Here is a 21,042-nt window from a genome sequence, read left to right on the forward strand (position 1 = left end):
GGGCCACTGGGCTACTCCATCTTCATTGTGACTTGACAGTCTGTTTAATGCCCAGGGTCCAGATGGAGACATAATAACTCTGTCCCTGCATTTTCAGGAGCTACCTGAGTCAGAGCAGGGAGATGGAGAAGCAAGTGCCGGTATAGTAAGGGCCATAAGGGTGAGGAGAAAAGGAAAAGAAATGGGCATTAACTGAGTTCCTGCGGTGTGCTCCGACCTAGTCCAGGTGTGCTCTGTGAGTCAGGGCTTGTGTTCTAACCCAGGGTGTTGTAGCTTAGAGGCACACGGTTCTACTAGTGGGGAAGGGGTGGGGTCTAGTTCAGGCAGCTTCTCTCTAGGGTAGGGCTGCTTCTGCAGTAGATGTAACCCTCCCTGTAGTTAGTAACTCAGGACCTAGGGGTGCTGCTACCCAAACAGCACCAAGAAGAGAGGAAACAGCAATCAAGAAGAGAGAAGGGACCACCACAGCAGCTCTGTGGACTGTGTGTTAGTATTCAGATGACTGTACTGGTCTGTCCTTGAGGTCCTGACAGGATAAGTCTCCAACTGCAGCCACTAAGAGCACTTTCTGTTTCTGTTTGCTATATTCCCATTGAAAGGTGAGCCTTACCCACTCCCGTCTCTTTCGTTCTCTCTTTCTGCCTCTCTCTCTCCTTGCTTCTCTCTTTTCTCTTCTTCTGCTCCTATCTCCAGAGGCTGGTCTCTCTTCTCCCCTCTCTCCTTTCCCATTCACTTCCCCCAATAAGAACCCCTCCACCCTAGCTCTGTCTCATGATGTCTTTCTCTTGTGCACTGCTTTTTTTTTTTTTTTAAATTACAACACTTTGGGCTTCAGATGACAGCCCTGGTCAATCTCACATGATGGACCTTTGGACCTGGCACCTGAGTTGAGGTAACTCTTGCCTGTGGCCTTGAGCAAACCTTGCCCTCCCTGCCAGGGACTTCTCTAGGGAAAACAGAAAGCAAGTGACAGTCAGACAGGAAAGCTTCCCCAGACGGTGACAGCTATAAAAATGTGTGCCAGGGGGCTGGAAAAATGGCTCAGAGATTAAGAGCAGTAGCTGCTCTTCCAGAGGTCCTGAGTTCAATTTCCCAGCAACCACATGGTGGCTCACAACCATCCATAATGAGATCTGGTGCCCTCTTCTGGCCTGCAGGCATACATGCGGGCAAGAACACTGTATATATAATAAATAAATAAATCTTAAAATAAAATAAAACTTTAAAAAAGTGTGCGTGGACTGGGCTTAGGCACAAGATTGGAGCCTTCATCATTCCGTCCTGGATTAGGGAGGGGCTCACAAGGTCCCACCCTTCCCTGAGGAGCTGTAGGCTGTTGAGAGTTGTGTTGGAGTCAATCTCTTCATCAGTGTAGCCATTAAGATGCCTATACTCTAGTAAGTAACCCCCCATGCTTACACAGACAACCCTAATTAACTCAGTGGCTCAAAAATAAATAAAAAGAAAATTAAAAAAAACCACAGAAGAAGAGGACTAATGGAGAAGTGGGGAAGCAGGACTAGGAGGGGATAAGGGAGAGTATTGAGGGTGAATATGATTGTGATCATGTTCATTTGTGTGTGTGTGAAATTGTCAAAACGATCTTAAATTCAACCAAATGTCTTCTCAATAACAACATGGTTAAATAATATAATTAAAGTTATTACTACAAAACGAAGTGTCTTAATCAACACTGGTTACATATTGTTTTCCTTTATTTATAGTTTTTAGTCAGTTATGTTCTGGTAGTTAGAGTAGTTTATGCTCCTGCTAAACTTTCTTTGGGAATACAGAAACAAGTATAAAAACGAAATTCAGAAGTAAGTATAAAGAGGAGAGCCACTTCAGAATCCCGTCATTCGTAGATAAATATCGCTATTATTATGGTATATTCCTTATTTATACAGTTTTACCATTCAAGGACTGTGCAGGCCAAGACCCTGCTTAGCCATTGAGATCGTGTGAGATTAGGCAGCTTCAGGAGATTCTTCTATAAGCTCCTCTCCGCTCTTCTCTCCTCCGTTGCCTTTCTTTGGAGACAAGGACTTGGGTAGCCCAGGTTGGCCTCAAACTCAACAAGTAGCTTTTGATCTTATTCCTCAGTGCCTGCCACAACTTTCACGTGCCACAGCTTATCAAATAGTGCTTCAAGTGTTCTGGGTGCCATTGTCATTTTTGTCAACTTAACACAAACCTAAGTGTCCCTGGGAGGAAGGAAACTCAATGGAAGAATTGCTTCCACCAGATTGGCCTGCAGGCATGTCTGTGGGCATTTTCTTAATTGCTGATTGATGTAGAAGGGCCCCCGCATGGGCAGTTCCATCCCTATGTGAGTGGGCCTGGGTTGTTTAAGAATGTAGCTGAGCAAGCCATAGGAAACAAGTCAATAAGCAACATCCCTCTGTGGTTTCTGCTTCAAGCTCATGCCTTGAGTTCCTGTTTTGTTTCTCTCTGCCCAAGTTGCTTTGGTCATGGGTTTATCCCAGAAAGCAAACTAGAACACTAGGCAGTCAGCCTACCAACTGAGTCATATCCCAGACCTGTAGATTCTTTATATTGTCCTATAATTTATAAAGCTAAGACCTCGAAGGGCTTTGTAGTCTGTTTTTTTTTGTTTTTTTGTTTTTTTTTTTAAAGCTGCAATTCCACTGTGATTTTTTCTCTGAGTTAGTAACAGTTCTTCGAGCCCAATGGTTTTGCAGTGGCTTCACCATGCAGAGTCATGTTAGCCATGGCAGTTCCATCAGCAGCCTTCCTGTTAGTGGTGCTTGCAATGTGGGTTTCCCTAGAGGATTACCCGAGGGACACACATGAGGTGATGACTTTCCCACGTGTTTGAGAGCTCAGTTCTCAGAGGTGATTATGTGCTGTGTGGCCTGAAACTTAGGCTGTTCTGCAAGATGGCTGCCAGTGGGGTTCTGGCCAGCCTTAAGCACAGACAAGTGCATGGTTAGGACACAATTTCTAGATCCTCTTGGTCTCCTGTGCTAAGGAGGGATTCTGTGTTTGAAGTCCCGTGTCTGGGAACGAGAGTTGCTAAAGCAGATAAGCCTGGGAAGATCAGGAAGTGATCACCCTGTGTGAGCCCAGCGTGGCTTCAACAGCTTTCTTCTGCTTCCTTGTCTCTCTTCTTGGTAAATTGAGAACAGGCCTTGGCGTGGAATCTTTGGTAAGCAATAGCTGGAATGGAATTACTGTTTTCATTGCATTTATAGCTCTTTCTCTGTGTTAACTGGTACTGACGTTTTGTCACTTTAGATAGGGCATAGAGTTTCCCCTTTAAATAAATGCAACAGTGGTTGCTGGATCACCGAATGCCTGTTGTGTACTGGGTGATAGTCAGAGCTTCACCAGCAGTGGCTCACTAAGCTGTCATGACAACCCTTCCAGGCAGCTGCCATTGTTGTCTTCAGTGCACAGATGAGGCACAGAGAGGGAAGGGCAAAGAACTTGCCCAACAGCATGCAGTTAGTAGGTGGTAGAGCTCAGATTTCAACCTTGGTTCATTGCTTACAAGTGAATATTAATAGATGAACACACATGGCAAAAATGATCAGAGTTATGTGCAAAGGATCCAACTAGCCAATAGCTTGTGGGACAGCAGGTACAGTGCTGGCAGTGTTGGGGAGCTCAACCCCATGAGGGAGGAGCATGCACACTGCTCACAGCCTGCTGTGGAGGGGAGATGCAATTCCCAGAGTGGCCTCCATGGGAAGGGACACACAGCCACAGTCTGTTCGCCTGCTGACACACTGAAAAGTAGGTGGTTCCAGAGGCTCCTGGGTCAATAAAAGCAAGCTGAAGACACACAGCATAGACCTGTTGTACGTGTGTGGTCAGGTGCACTCCGAGCCTCTGTGGAGAGGTGGTTCTATGTTGATTAGCTCTGCCCTCATGGTCACATGGAGAAATGGCACCTTGTGCAGAGGGCAGCATGGTGCTCTTGGCTAAGCATGTGGCTCTCTCACTGATCAGACATATATTTTGAACTCTGTTTCCTCTCCTATGGTACAGATAGTGTCTACTCTGTGAAGGTGAATTCCTCAGCCTATTGTCTGTGTTCAGCCGCCATCTGTTCCTCTCCTAAAGTCCCAAAAAGAAGACCCCTGCTTTCTATCTGAGGTTCTCACCATACATAACCCTGTGTCTCTTCTCACTTGTGTAGACAGTTTAAGGCTAGCAGGGGACTCACTGTCTAGAGGACTACCTTTGAACCCTGGTAGAGTCTTCAGAAGGCCCCATGAGGGCACCTCCTTCCTTTACTCCCTAAGGCCTGTTGAGATTCAGAGACTAATCTCCCTGATATGGTAGGTAAAGCTCCTATGGGAAAATAAAGGTTATGGAGGCCGGAGGCTTTCTAATAGTGCCCATGGTCTTAATCACTGTGCTATTGCTGTGAAGAGACACTGTGTCCAAGGCAGCTCATAGGAAGGAAAGCTTTTTACTGGGAGCTGGTTTACAATTTCAGAGGCTTAGTCCATTAGCATCATGGCAGAGGGCATGGTGACAGGCAGGAGTGGTGTTGGTGAAGTATCTGGGAGCTGCATCCTTATCCACAAGCAGACACACCACACAGCCCACCCCCAGCCACATACTGCCTCCAACAAGACCACAACTACTCCATCAATCCCACCTCCCAATCCTTCTAATCCTTTTAAACAGTGCCACTTCCTGGTGACTAAGTATTCAAATATATGAGTCTATAGAGACCATCCTTATTTAAACCACCACACCCAGAGGGGAGACAGGGCCCTTTAAACCTCAGCTAGAGGAGCTAGCACTAATTTCATAGAGAAAGAGCAGGGGAGGAGCTCAGCTGTCCACAGGAGCATGCTTCTGAGCTCCATTGGAATCCTGCCCTCGGTGGAGCCAGCTGGTAGTCTCCTCTCTCATGCAGTACAGTGTCTGGCCCATACCTGGTAGCAAAGCTGTTCCTTCAAGAGACATGAGCCCAAGAGATAGGGGCTGCTTGTTGAGAGACTCTGAGGTTAACACAGTCACATGACAGTGGGAACCTCAGTTCCTGCCTTTTCCACTCCCAGGGTGTTCGACTTTTTGCCTTCAAATATCCTGGTAGAGGACTTGTGTAATAGAAACATTCCTTGTATAAGACTTGCTCCAACTAGAAGCAACTTAGACCAATTTTTTGTATGTATGTTTGTACATATATATGTGTGTGTGATGTATGCGTGTGTATATGTTCTTGGACATGTGTACATGTGAGTGTGGAGGTCAGATGTCAACACTGGATACCTTTTGTCACTGTCCACCTTATTTTTTGAGACAGTGTCTCTCACAATCGGGACATCTGAACCTAAGTCCTTTTTCAAATCTTTACTCAGCTGTCTCTTCAACCCCTGGTTTCTGCCCACTACAATCTAAGTTCTATATAGGCAATTCCAGGCCAGACTTAAATGTTTTCTTTAGCTCCTACTTTTGGGTTACTTCTGGGTTGCCATTTTTTTAGCAGCATGTATATGTCATATCTGATATAACTCATGCCTCATAAAATTCATATGTTAGCCATCTGTGGTGTTTTGAGTGGGATTGGCTTTATAGGTCCACAATTTGAATGCTTGGTCCCAGTTGGTAGAACTGCTTGGGAAGGATTAGGAGATGTGGCCTTATTGGAGGGTATCACTGGGGGTGGGCTTTGAGGTTTCAGAAATTCCACACTGCCTCTCAGAGTCTCTTTCTCTGCCTCACAGCTGTCTGTCCAGATGTGTGCTTGCAGCTGTTGCTCTAGTGTCATGCCTGCCTCCCTGCTGCCGTACTCTCCATGATGCTAGTGGATGCCAACCCTCTGAAATCATAAACTCCAAGAAAACTCTTTTATAAGTCATGGTGTCTTATCATGGCAACAGAAAAGTAACTAAGACACCATCTAAGGTTGATAGGAGTCAACTGATTCGGGAAGGCTAGATCACTTAGCCAGGACCACACATCCAGGTACTAGTCTTTGTTCTTTGAAATAGGGTCTAGGTTGGTATAGTACTTTCTGTGTAGCCCAGGCTGGCCTGGAACTTGTAGAAATTCTTCTGCTTTATTATCTCAAGTTTTAGGATCATACATGTAAGCCACTAACCTAGCTACTAGTGAGAAGGTAAACTAAACAAACACCACACTCCCAAGTCTCCAGCTTGTATCCCTCTGCAGCTTACACAGTGAGACTCAGAGCAGGGGAGAATATTGAGCCTTCTGTTCCTACTTTTTCAAGAATCAATCCCAGAAGGCCCCAGTGCAGCTGATCAGAACAGAGGCCCTGACTCTTGGAGAATGAATCTGGGGTACCTGCATCCCCACTCCAGGCCTGCTTTACTCTGTCCCTCTCCTCTGTCTTCTCTCAGTGTGTGACATTCTTTCTAAAGTCTCATCATCTTCCCCATGATCAAGCCCCTTCTATTTGGGAAGCAAACCTAAGTCTAACCTCATGAGCCTTCTACTGGCAGGAAATGCCATGTCCTGCACTGTGAATCTTGCATCACTGTCTACGGCTCATCAAGATTTTTTCCCTGAGAGTTTATAGGCACTTCCACAGTTAACGAGGCAGTCAAAAGTAACAACCGATCAAACCCCAGCTCCACAAATTGCCTTGTGTCCTTGGACAAAGCCCTAACTTCTTCCTGGCTCCTTCCCCATATAATTATGTCCATTGTTTAAGGGTCATTATGAAAAGGAGGAGGAAATCTAAACCATTGCACATGCAAAGTCATCGTCCATGTACTGAGGAAAGGGCTCAGAGGGTAATGTGCTTGCTGTGAAGTGGGAGAACTTGAGTTTAGATGCCCAGTTTGAGGATACAATCCACCACAGTGGGAAAACATGGCCACAGGAGCAGCTTGGGGCTGTGGCAGCAGGAGAATGAACTACTTGCTCACACCTGGGCAGATCAAAAAGAGGGAAAGGGGGATTCTGGTGTGCAGTTGACAGTCTCCTTTCTCCCTTTTATTAGTCCAGGACCCAGCCCATAGGGTGGTGCCCACATCTGGAGTGGGTCTTCTCTGGAAATGCCCTCATAGACATAGACATAGACATAGACATAGACATAGACATAGACATAGACATAGACATAGGCAGGTGTGCCTCACCCGTGCCCTAGGTGTTTCTTAACCCAATCTGTAGAGGGAAGTTTCTGTCCCACCCGGTCCCACAGCCATTCAGTCCCAAATAAACAAACAGAGGCTTATATTAATTATAAACTGTTTGGCCTATTGTTCATGCTTATTACTAATTACCTCCAACTTAAATCAACCCATAATTCTTATCAATGTTTAGCCATGTGAATGGTACCTTTTCTCAGTAAGGCATTCTCATCTTGCTCCCTCTGTGTCTGGCTGGTGACTGAGTCTCTGCCTTTCCTCTTCCCAGAATTCTCTTAGTCTGGTTGCCCTGTTTATACTTCCTGCCTGGCTACTGGCAAATCTGAGTTTTATTAAACCAATAAGAGTGACAAATCTTTACAGTGTACCAGAGCATTATCCCACAGCACCAATCAATTTGACAAGAGCAACTATCATAGAGATAGAAATTGTGGTGGTCATGACAGTTATCTTTTAATACAGGATGCATAATGCCACTACTGGGAAATAGTTATGAAATAGTAAGGAAGTTTATTTGTTTCTATTTTTTTTAAATAAAAATAAAAAATGGTTTCCAAGTTTTTTCCTATGTTCTGTCAGGTTATCTTGTATTCCTTTTTTTTTGTTTGTTTTGTTTATTTTTGGAGACAAAATCTTGCTGTGTATCCCAGGTGGGCCTTGAACTCATGATCTTTTTGCCTAATCACCCAAATGCTGGAATTTACCTGCATGCTCTCTTAGTCCTGGCATGTCTTGTACTGCACGGATGGGCCAACTTGTACTATGAGGACTATTTCTCTAGGGCACAAACCTAGCCTGATCAGACTCCAGTGATTCCTTCTCTCAGAAGAAAGATCTTGAATAACCCGGCATGGGATCAGCAGCAACGGTCAGTGGTCAGGATCATGGGACACAGATGTGGCTATGGAGAATCAGCTTAGGTCATCTGTGGGTCAAGACCTCTTGGGGGTTGAATGATCTTTTCACAGGGGTCCCGTATTCGATATTCTGCATACCAGATATTTACATTCCGATTCATAACAGTAGCAAAATTCCAGTTATGAAGTACCAACAAAATAATGTTATGTTTGGTGTCACCATGTGAGGAACTGTATTAAAGGGGAAACTGTTGAAATCAAAAGTGTCTTCAAAAGAGGTTTTGTCTTGTTAACTTGGTTTGTTTTTTTCTGGCTCACCTGCTAAGCTTCCTGGCTCCCCACCTCAGCGCACACACAGAGAGCGGCGTCCATCACATGTGGGAATTTTACCTTTAAGCCATTGGAGGGCAGTCTTATTTCCTTGCCCTTGTCCCTGTATGGCCAGTGTAAACTGACAGGTTTGGTGTTCCAGGACTCCCCTGACCCAGTGGCAGACTATTTCTTAGTTCTTCTGGGCCCAGGGAAAGCAGGGTTGGAGGTGTTGGGCTTCGAGGATTTCATGTCTTAGACCCAGGAATGCTAGGCAAGTTGTCCCTACACCAGTGTTCTTAGAGTTTGGAAGGCATCAGTCATTTCTGCATACACAGCACCGTCTCAGAGCTCAGAGAGGAAGGCTGCATTTGATGAAATCTATAGGGCTGTGTTTTATCTGATGGCAACAAGAAGAACAACAGAAGCCCTGTTATTATTACTCTAACAGCTAGCGTTTATTGAATGTTAGCTTAATACGGTGTCTGATACATCACCTATATTAATTCATATTTGTGCACTCTGTGAGGTAGTTAACAACATGATTTCCATTTTAAGAAGCTGGTGGAAAGTGTCAGTGCTAAGGCCACATTGCCCTTGGCTGCCAAGTGCATACAGCATGCTGACAACTAGACATTCTTCTCGAATCCCAGAACCTGGGAGGCAGAGGCAGGCAGATCTCTATGAGTTTGAGACCAGTGGGCTACATGGTGATTTCCGAGCAAACCAGGCTTATGTCACAAGATCCTGTTAGGAAGAGAGAGAGAGAGAGAGAGAGAGAGAGAGAGAGAGAGAGAGACAGAGACACACACACACACACACACACACAGAGAGAGAGAGAGAGAGAGAGAGAGAGAGAGAGAGAGAGAGACAGAGAGAGACAGAGAGAGCATAAGAACAATAGCCAGGATGAGGGGGAAGGGGGAAGTTAACACTTGGGAGTTGACTAGGCCAGGAGGGAAGTATAGTTGAGTTAGTAAGGTGTCAAAAAGGTTTTCCCAGGGGGCTGGAGAGATGACTCAAAGGTTAAGAGCACTTGCTGCTCTTGGAAAAGACCCAGGTTTCGTTCCCAGCACCCACGTGGCGGCTCACAACCATTTGTAACTCCTGTTCTAGGGGATCCAACACCCCCTTCTGGCTTTTGTGGGCACTGTATACACATGGTGCATCTATGCACATGCTGGCAAAATACTCATACCTATAGTAAGAAACAGAACAAAAGTTAGCTCATTGTAGGTTTCGAGAGAGGTACTAAGAAAGGGTGATTCTGTGGCAGGCTGTTCACTAAGAAAGGGTGATTCTTTGGCAGGTTGTTCCTGGGCCCTTGGCAGGCAGGGGATGAATGGATGAGTGAAGTCCCAGGTCTGAAGAGAGTGAGAGCTGTTCAGTGCCCATCCCTGGTGCCATTTCCTGAGAAGAAATGACGCTAACGTAGAAGAGGTGATCCCTGCTCCTAAGCCTGGCTCGCACTGTGCCGGTGAGCAAACTTGCTCTTTTCTCCAAAGGCTGGCTCTTCACGAGTAGACTGTTTATCCTGCAAAGGCCCAGGGATCCACCCGACAGTTGTGTGATTGAGGCCATCCCAGGGCAATAATTGTGACAGACACTGTGTGGGTGACAAGGAGGGGCCTTGCAGGTGTGTTTGAGAGCCAGCTGTTCAGGCTCATTCTCTGAAAGGCCCTGCAGTACCCCTGGGGACAGCTGGGCTGGCATCAGCTGTGCTTAGGAAACATTTGCAGTTGGAGGGATGCCTATTTCCCTGTCGTTTTGTTAACAAGACGCTTGATTCATGCTTCAGTTTAGACAGCCACTGCGCAGATCAGAGCCAATGGTCTTGTTTTTATCCTTAACGGAGCTGTGAGAGCCTGGTTCCCTTTCCTCGTCCTGTAGGATCAGTTTCCCCAGACTCTTTGGCGTTGGGAGCAGGAGAGTGCTCCTAGACCCTGGAGCTCAGTCCTGGGAAGGGATGGACCTTATAGGCATCAGAAGTGGAGGAGTCCAGCAGACTTTGGGTACACCTTCAAAGTTTCCAACTGGTGAGCCCAGGAAGACCCAGGCTATGGAGTGTGTGTGCAGTCAATAGATAGTCACACAACACCGGCTTTGACTGTGTTTCTATACCTCCCGAGGACCATAGAACCTGCATGGGAGAGTTTTTTCTGAGTTGGTTCTTCAGAGTTCATTTTCAGGCACGCGTTAGATGGTACAACCAAGCTCACCGCTGCTGGCCCTGCCCCCAGACCCTCGTTAGCATCTTGTGGACCCCAGGCACTTTTGTCTACACGGCTCTTTTCCTCCTTCAGAAAGTGTTTACGGCTAGGAATGCAGCTCGGTCGGTTGAATATTTGCTTAGCATGTACAAGCCCTGTGCTTCTTCAATCCATAAAACCGGGAGTGACGGGCCACATCTGGAACCCCAGCACTCAAGAGGTAGAGGGAAGAGGATCTGGAGTCTAAGGTCATCCTCAGCTAAGGAGAGCAAAAAATAAAACCAAACTTAAAAGTGTTCTTTTCTAGCCTTGTGGGAAGATAAATACATCTACTGAAACATGTTCTTTGACCTAAAAGTCCATTTTTTTCTTCTGATTTTGAAATTGGAGCACTTTTGTGGGTCCCTGGCCCTGAGCCTTCTGTGTCTGATGAAGAAGTTAGTCCTGTCCACATTACCTGTTGTTTTGAGTATCATCAGGAGACTGTAGTGTCAGAATCTCCTGGAATTGGGGACAGCTGCAGAGTCCTGAGGGCCACCTCAGAAGCACAGTTCTGCACTCTGAACCTTCCCCAGGCCCTGGTGACAGTCTGCAGATCTGTTGCCTGGCACACTGAGAATGCCTGGGCCCCAGAAAACACACTTTCCCTCAAACCTCAGAAAGGAGTTTCATGACAGGAAGTCTGGTATGGACTCTTAGGAAATGTCTCAGTCAGTGTGCTTGCTGTCTAAGCGTGAGGACAAGTTTAATCCCCAGGGCCTACACAGAAAGCTAGGTGTGATGGCGTATGCTTGTAATGCTAGCACTAGAAGGAGGAGAGACAGGGAAATCCTTCGGTCTCACTGGATAGCCAACTTAGGCCTACTAGATGAGTTCTGGGCCAATAAGAGACCCTGTCCCAAACAAACAAACAAAAAACCAAGGTGAATGGCTCCTGACCTCAGACTCATACACGCGTGCACATGTGCACACACACAGGCACACAGGTCCAATATGGAAGGTGTATCCAGTATTCAACAGACATGTAAACATCAAACTTCCTGGATGACCCGTGTACCCTCCTCCTTTACGCCATCCCCAGAGGACAAGTGAGCTAGAGGGGTATTAACCCTCATCTGGGTTACTTCTCCAGCTTTTTTTAATGAAGTACCAGTGCTCCAGAGCCATCTCTACAGGAAGCCAGTCCTCAGCCCAGGGTGACACAGGTCTAGTCACAACCCTAAGTGACTATTCCTCCTCACCCACATCCAGATACCCTCTAACCCAAAAGGCCTTAGGGCACCCCACGTTTGTGTTTTAAAGGGGCTACTTGGCCTAGAAAAAATGGCTTGACCAAATAAGGCTGGAAGACACTATGCCCTGTGTGTCCCAGAGATTTATGCTGTGCATATGTGTCACAAGTGCTCTGGCATGTCCTCAGGACTGGAGTCTCTCAGGCACCAAGATCCTCAGATGGAGTGGCACGTGAACGCTTGCTCTTTGGAGCTGGTATCGTCACTTTAACATGCCTTGGGAACTGCTAGGCTGGTGTTTGTGCTTGAATGGATGTGGGGCAGATCTCCCAGTACCTAAGGATCCTCAGCTCCTGCAGAACCACCAAGGATGTCCAGACAAGTTCCCAGAGCTCCTACTTGTAAGGCAGGTGGTGGGTAAGAATAGGGAAAGCATGGACTCTGAGTGTGTGTGTGTGTGTGTGTGTGTGTGTGTGTGTGTGTGTGTCCCGCTTTGGTTTTTCAAGACAAGGTTTCTCTAAAGCTTTGGAGTCTGTCCTGGAACTCGCTCTTGTAGACCAGGTTGGCCTCGAACTCACAGAGATCTGCCTGCCTCTGCCTCCTGAGTGCTGGGATTAAGAGCGTGCACCACCACTGCCCAGTGATCTGAGTGTTCTTAACGCCCCCATAGTCTCCAATCATCTCTGAGACTTTGGAAGCATCATGGTATTTCATGGAGCCTCAGTTTCCTTATTTGGATGGCATTTGTCCATAGGAAGGTGTCTCAAGTGTCTCAAGCTTCAGGCCTGTGGCAGGCTTCCTGTGATCAGGGAAGGTTGGCACTGTGACCCACCATCTCTTGCCTGTCTTATTTTTTGTCCCATGCCAATGTAGAATACTAGGGCTGGAGGCCTGCAGTCCACAGGCTAGCAGGGCTCTCTCATATTGCTTTGGAGGTCACTAAGACACCTTCGTTCAAGAACTGACTTCTCCCTAAGAAGGGGAGGTCACTCTTGGGACCAACAAAAGGCCAGGGAGGAAATCCGCAGAACTTTGGCTGAGCCATGGGCTGTCAGGGTCACTTTGGTAGAAGGCTGAGAAGAGATCACCTGGCTGGGATTCTAGAAAGTAGGGGAGCACTCAGGAAAGGTGCACATAATTGTTGAACCCAGGAGAAAGGGCAGGTTAGAAATGAGATACCACCCAGGCCTGGTGGTGTAAACCTGCAACCTCAGCTACTGGAGAGGCAGGAAGCTTGTGAATCCAAGGCCAGCCAGGGCAGCTTAGTGAGATCCTGACTTGAAAGTAAAACATTGAAGGTGTGTCGGGGATACAGCTTAGTGGCAGGACACTTGCCTAGCGTGTCTAGGGTCATGTCCTGATTCCATCTCTAGTACTACAAAATAAAATTTAAAAAATAATAAGGAGGTACCAGCTGGCAGAGTGTCCGCAGAAGCCTGTGCAGCCCTGACCAGCAGGGGCTCTATCTGAACAATGGTGATCTGAGAACCAATTCAAGAAAGGCCAACTATTTCAAAATGACCTTGGACAGAAAGACAGGTGGACAGGGGACCTGGCAATGGGGCGTAGAAAGGGCTGGGCTGGACTGTCAGTCTTGGCTGGACCTTCATGGCCATGTGGTCTTGCCAAGTCCTTTCTGTGTCTGTAGGACAGACATAACAGTGTCTGCCTGGCGGTATTGCTGTCTGAGTGTATTCAGCAGTAGACAGGAAATCCCTTGTACAATGGAAATGTTCCAAACAGAGAGACATTGGCATTGAAACAGTCCCCTTCAAGGAGCCACAAGGACAGGGAAATCATGATGAACCCGCTGAAGAGCCTTGGCCTCTCCTCTCGTGACGTCTTCTAAACAGAGACTCCTTGTGCTGGTGACGATGAGAGGTGGCGAATTAAGTCACATGACTTGGAAGTTCCACTTTCAAGTGTAAACACAAACAACTGAAGATAGGTGTTCCAGCAAAAGTGGCTATGCTAATCTTTATAGCGGGGCTATTTCCAACGGCTGAGAGGCAGAAATCACCCGCATGTCTACGGACTGATGAAAGGACAAAGTGTGGTGGGTCCATACAATGGAGTATTACTTGGCTGTGGACAAAGAAGAGAGGTTCTGGTAAAGGCTGCTACACAGATGAGCCTCAAAACACTGTTTAGGTGAAAGAAAGCCAGGCACAAAATTACCTATTGTATGTTTCCAGAACAGACAAACCTGCAGATTCGGGCTACCTCCCACCTTCTAGAACACGTCTGTTAGAGAAGTTCAGCCCCCACGGGAGTGGGATTTTACTTTCTAACCTTCATTCTTAGGAATTAAGTCACAGTTCCACGACAGAGAACCACCTAGACCGCTTCTCCAAGAAACCATTCATTTTTAAAGATTTATTTCATTGTTGTCATTATTATTGTTATCATCATCATTATCATAATTTTTATTAAGAGTCTCATGGAGCGCAGGGCAGGCTCAGACTCTCTATGTAGCGAAGACTGGCCTTGAACTCCTGATCCCCCTGTCTGTACCTTCAAAGTTCTAGGAGCTTGCAAAGGGAACTCTTGCTGCTTCCCTAAGCCATGTATCAGGTTAAAGGTCTCTAATGCAGTAACGACAAGTGGAAGGCACTACTTGAGAATTTCCTGCCTGAGAGGCAGCTTGGGCAGTGCACGGTAGAGAGGGCCAGGCAGGAGGGAAGCCCAGATGGAAGTTTGATCTGGCAAAGGCATGCTGGGAAAGCAGGGATTTTTAGAAATAGCGACATCATGACCGAGGGACTGGCCCGGCTTAGGATGGAAAGCAATTTTAGATGCTCTTAGGACTATTTTTGGAGCCAGAACCACAGTCGTACTGCTGCTTTAAATGGTGGATGCTTAGGGAGCCCTGTGCTCAAAGGTTGCTCCCCACGAGCAAGCGTTGGTGCAACATGCTTGGAATCTGTAGGATCTTGCTCAGGCTCTCCCTCCTGGGACTGTTTCCTGTTTCTCTAGGGTACCCAGAGCTAGAAGCACCCAACACCAACTTCTCCAGTCTGTCATCCTGGGAGATGACAAAGCCATCTCAGGCACACTGTGCAGCTTAGACTCGAGAGAAGTCCAAGCAGCTAAGCCTCGAGAGGAGAGAGAACAGGACAAAAAACATCCAGACACATCAATGGTCTTCTCGCCTCTGCTGAGTTGCGAGGGAGCCAACACTGGGTGCAGCCCACAGGTTACAGCCATTCTTCCTGCTGAGCTCATCCATCGCCAGCAGGACAGGATGACAGGTGATGTCCTCACTGTGATGGTCACGTTGGGAATGGATGGACAGAGAGGCGGCCAGAGCGTCTTCTGGGGAGTTCTCAGATGAAATCCCGCAGGGATGGCCTAGTGAGCTTGGAATTGCTCACAGTTCCATGTTCCTACTCTTTCCCTACAGCAGAGGATGAAACAGGTCTTGCTGTGAAATCTCTGTCTGTGGGGTAAATCCTGTCTCTGTTTATTTATAGAGACTTCAGGATGAGAACTGCATGACATAGTCCCCTTTTGTGCCCGTTCTCGTAAAACTCATTTTTGTGTATGCCTTTGCCAACAGAATTCCAACTGTGTCCCATGAGAAACAATATATACCCGGAAGGAAAAAAAATCTTACGTTGGAACTGGTGTGCATGTGTGTGTGTGCATGCATGGATAATAAAAACCCAGAGACTGATATTGGGGTTCAACCTGAATATCAGAAAAACAAAACAGCCAGCTACTGGGCTCTTATTTTACCTCAGACCAAAATGGCGATTCTGCCTCCACGAATCCTCAGAATGAGACTGAGCCTGAGAGCTGTCTCCTCTTGTCTTCTATTCCTCTCTAGTGCTGGGATTAAAGGTGTGCAACACTACTGCCTGGCTTCTATGGCTAACTAGTGTGGCTACTGGGATTAAAGATGTGTGCCTTCAGTGCCTGGTCTGTAAGGCTGACCAGTGGGGCTGTTTTACTCTCTGATCTTCAGGCATGCTTTATTTATTAAAATACAAATGAAATAGCACTGTGTGTGTGTGTGTGTGTGTGTGTCTGTGTGTGTGTGTGTGTGTGTGTGTGTGAGAGAGAGAGAGAGAGAGAGAGAGAGAGAGAGAGAGAGAGGGAGAGAGAGAGAGCAAGAGAGCGTGCACACCTGGGACCTTTTTGTCTAGACTGGATCCCAGCTTGCACTAATCCTGCTTGTACTCACCTGTCTGCAGTAACTTTGTTGCGTCCATTCCTCTTCTTTCAAGCTTTCCCTGTCTCCCCTTCACACCTTCCACACGACCCCATCAGAGAAGCAAACTGCACCTCTTCTCTCTTCTCCTCTTCTTGCATTATGTACATTTAGAGATTTGGATACTATCTTACCTAATGTCTTCTATCATTTATGTTGGCTCAGTTCTGCAGTGCCAGGAGTGAGGACTTGCACAGACAGGCACTGTCACTGAACTTGGGGCCCAGCCCACACCTTTTGTTTGAGGAAACTTCCCCAGAGGTAAAATACAGATAGGGTCAGCTCGCATACTCTCCCTCTCAGGTTTTAACCCAGCTTTATTAATTTGTAATCCATGCACCATATAACCCACTGATTTCAATGATTACAGTGTTTTTCTAAAACACATTCAGAGTTATGTCGTCATTATCACAATCTAATTCATTAAAGTCAAGAAACTCCCTTCATGTTAACAGCCACTGTTGATGCCTATCCCTCGCCCACTGTTCATTCCTTCTATCCCCCTGCCCTAAGTGTTCACAATTTACTTTGTATTCTGAAATTTCATATGAATTAAGTCATACAATATGTCATTTATGACTTAGTTCTTTCATTTAGCATACTATTCTGAAGGTTCATCTTTTCATTTGTTATTTTTAATTAAGCATTGTGTGGGAGGGGTTACGTGCACATGAGTGCAGTACCTATGGAGGCCAGGAGAGGACACTGGATCTATCTGGACCTGCAGTTATCAACGGTTGTGAGCTGTTTGATGTGGGTGCTGGGAATTTGAACTCAGGTCCTCTGCAAGAAGAGTGTGTGTGCTTAACCACTAAACCATCTCTAGCCCTCTCCCAGATGCATGCATAGTTTAGCATGCACTTGTTTTAGACTGGGAAGTATTCTGTTGTATGATTATGCCATATTTTGTTCAGCCATTAATTAATTAACAAGCATGTAATGTGTGTTCACCTTTTCACTATTGCAGGAAAGGCTGCTGCGGACACTGTACATGTGTTTTGGGTAGACATAAGTACTATTCTCCTGGGTAAATCAAAGGAACAAAACTAATAGATCAGTGTGGTTCTATTTAACCTTTAGATGCTAAAGCAGTGGTTCTCAACCTGTGGATCATGACCCCTTTGAGGGTTGTATATCAGATTTCCTGCATATCAGATATTTATATTATGATTTATAATGGTAGCAAAATTAGAGTTTTGAAGTAACAACAAAATTTTATGGCTGGGGTCACCGCAACACGAGGAACTGTGTTAAAGGGTTGCAGTATCCAGAAGGTTGAGAGCTGCTGCTGTAAAGAACCGCCAAAGCGCTGTCCCATTTACTGTTCCTATCAACCATACATGCGCCTTCTCTTTCCTGCATCCTCATCCAATTTGCCGCCTGGCTTTGTGATTTTTGCTACTATAGTGGGTTTGAACCAATGAAGCATTCTTTAAATTGCATTTCTTTTTGAGATTATAATATAATTATATTATTTCCCTTTCCCTTTCTCCTTCCAAACCCTTCCTTGTTCTCTTTCAAACCCACGGCCTCTTTTTTCATTAATTGTTGTCATATATATACACACACTTAATATATAATATTATAAATATATATAATAAATATATAACTTTGATCTGCTCACTCAATGTAATGTTACTTGTAGGATGTGTGTATCTTCAAGGCTCACCATTTGGTATCAGATAACCCATATGAATGTTCTTCTCTGGAGAGGACTCTTTTCCCCTCTCAGCATTCTTTAGCTGCCTGTAGGGTGAGGCCTCATGACCTTTCCCTGTCCATTTTGGCATGTGTATGGCTGCCATCCTTGTTTGGCTCATATTTATGCAGTTATGAGTGTGAGCCTTCATAGGTGTAGTTTCTGCCACTCCTAGTGACAGTCCCACAGCAAACTTAATGTTCCTCTGGCTCTTATGATCTTTCCACTCCCTCTCCCACAGTGTCCCCTGAGCCTTAGGTGTAGGAGTTGTTTTGTAGTATGGGACCAGGTTCCATAACTGCATTTTGATTGGTTGTGGTTTTCGGTAATGGTCTCTGTCTATTGCAAAGAGAAGTCTCTTTAATGAGGGCTGAGGACTGCACTTCTTGTTTCTGGACAAATGTTTAGAATGCCATCAGGTGATGCTGGTTTAGTAAAGTGAAAGCTATAGATGGTCCTCCAAGATCCAAGCCTCCACTAGCAGTTGGTGAGGTTTCCAGTACTAGGCGTGGTTCCCTCTTGTTGAGTGTGTTGACAATGCATTGTTATTCTGGGTTCTATTTCCTTGGTGGTTGAGCATTTTTGATGGTGAACATTTTTGCAGCTGGTCAATGAGTGCTTTTTAAAACATGTGTGCTGGGAATCCAAACTCATATTCAGGCTCCTATAGCAAGCATCTTTACTCATCGAGCTATCTCCCAAGCCCTGAGCCTTAGTTGGTCATCTGTGTATTCTCTAGAGATGACTATTCAAAAATTTCATCCATTTAAAAAATGTTCTTTTTAGCTGGGCAGTGGTGGCGCATGCCTTTAATCCTAGCACTCGGGAGACAGAGGCAGGCAGATCTCTGTGAGTTTGAGGCCAGCCTGGTCTACAAGAGCTAGTTCTGGGACAGGCACCAAGCTACAGAGAAACCTTGTCTCAAAAAACAAAACAAAAAAAAACCTTTTTGGTATTGAGAAATAATAGTTCTTTATCCTAGATATTAGTCTCTCAGCAAATATCCCCCTTTTTTCCTATTATGTCCCTTGACCTCCACCCCATCCCCACCAATACAATGTGAAGACACAGGGAAAATGGAAATACCTGGAAGCCAGACAGAGTTTGATCTTGACTTCCATCCCTAGGACTGTGAGGAGATAAATATCTGTTATTCACAATCTCTCTCTCTCTCTCTCTCTCTCTCTCTCTCTCTCACACACACACACACACACACACACCATCTTGAATATATATAAATTTTGGGGCTCAAGAGATAGCTCGGTATCCAAGAGTGCTTGCTACTCTTCTGGAAGACCAACAGTTTAGTTGCTCCCAACCCCCACACTGAGTCTCTCAAGACTGTCTGTAGCTACAGCTCCAGCGAGTTCAGCACCCCTTTCTGTCCTCTGGGGCACATGCACTATACGACACCCACAAACAAAATGAATCTTTTTTAAAAAAAACTGTGCATGTGTGTTGGGCAGTCTGTATATAGTGTGTGTGTGTGTGTGTGTGTGTGTGTGTGTGTATGCGTGCGCTCATGTGCGCGCACGTGCACATATGTAGGAATGAATGCCCCTAAGGGCATCTACCTAAGTGGTGCCCGGAAGAGGGTGTTGAACGTTCCCTCCATCACTCTCAGTCTTACTCCCTTGAGACAGGGTCTTTCACTGAACCCAGAGCTGATTGTTTTCCAGGAAGGCTGGTGGTACTCTTGTCCCCAACTCTGTGCTTTGGTTACAGCTGTGGTCATGCTTTCAAACAAACAAACTCAGATAGTCATGTTCACACAGCAAATACTTTTACCCAATGAGACATCTCCCAAGCCCTCAAAACTAATTTAAAAAGAAAAAAACAGATAGGCAAGTGGATAAAAATAGGAAAGAATGGATTCCACAAAGTTCTCCTTTGACTTTTACACACAAGCCCCTTCCCACTGCAATAATAATAATAATAATAATAATAATAATAATAATATGCTTTAAAAACTAGAAATAAAGCACAGCAAAAGTCACCCCAAATTCTGGTGTGCAAACAGCATGACGACTTACAACATATATAGTAGCGAATCTTACAACATACATAGTAGCAGACTTTACAGCATACATAGTAGCGGACTTTACAGCATACATAGTAGCGGACTTTACAGCATACATAGTAGCGGACTTTACAGCATACATAGTAGCGGACTTTACAGCATACATAGTAGCGGACTTTACAGCATACATAGTAGCGGACTTTACAGCATACATAGTGGCACACAGAGTCCTTCAGTGCATAAACTTGAAAAATTCTGAATTGCAAAATCTTGCTCCAACTTTGCTCCCGTTCGAGCTCAGGGTCCATTTGGGGTGAATTGATTGTTGACTGCACTTTGTTTTGTGAGGCTTTCAATAAGGAAGAGCAAGATGCTCTGGTCTTCCTGCATCAGGGCCTCAAGACTCCGTGGGGCTCCTGGTGCTCCTGGCTCACAGGCACTGGCCCACGCCAGCTCAGGCTGTCCCCTCTTTCCTGCGCCCTCTATCAGCTGGTGTTCTGGATTGTCCTAGCCTCCCAGCATTTTTGTTGCGATCCGGCCACAGCGCTTTTAGGAAGCAGGCAGTTGTAAATCACTCACAGGGCGATCCATAACACGGAGTGCCGACTCCAGGAGAACCGATTTCCCCAGATAATCAAGACGCTGCTGCCTTGGGATTTGGGCCTGTGGGGATATCTACAGGAGCGAGGAGGGAGGAGGCGATGTTGCTCCTGAACAAGTGTGGACTGCCTGATCCTGGATGATGAAGAATGGGTGCTGTTTTTCTCTGTGTGTATCTTCCCATCGGGCCTCTGGGGAGAGCTGTATGCTCAGAGTCCTCCGTGTGTGTGTGTGTGTGTGTGTGTGTGTGTGTGTGTATGTGTGTAGGTAGAATTTTTGTTTGGACCACCAGCTCCAAAATAAACGTAGAGACTTAATATTAATTATAAATGCTCAGTTGTTAGCTCAGGCTTGTTATTAACTAGTTCTTACAACTTAACCATATTTCTTATCTAAGTTTTACCATGAGGCTCATGGTGCCTCATTTTCTACATGTCCTGCTTTCTCTGCATCTGGCTCAAGGCCTCTTCTCACTCTGCCCTTCTTCTTCCCAGCATTTTCTCTGCCCTGAAAATTCTGCCTAGCTATTAGCCAATCAGCTTTTTATTAACAATGAGAGCAACATATTTCCACAGTGTGCAGAAGGATTTTATATATATATTTATATGTATATATATATGCATATATATGCTGTGGAATATATATGTTACACACACACACACACACACACACACACACACACACACACTTCCCCTAAAGATCTGTCTCAGGGCTAAAGAATGTTCCTTAAGCCTGAAGGAAGAGCCTCAGGAGAGAGTTACCATACTTGATGGGAAGGGCTGATATGTTGAGCACAGCACAG

This window comes from Microtus oregoni, unplaced genomic scaffold (assembly GCF_018167655.1).
Source record: "Microtus oregoni isolate MIOR12 unplaced genomic scaffold, Mior012 000016F_ref0000370, whole genome shotgun sequence".
Lineage (NCBI taxonomy): Eukaryota > Metazoa > Chordata > Mammalia > Rodentia > Cricetidae > Microtus > Microtus oregoni.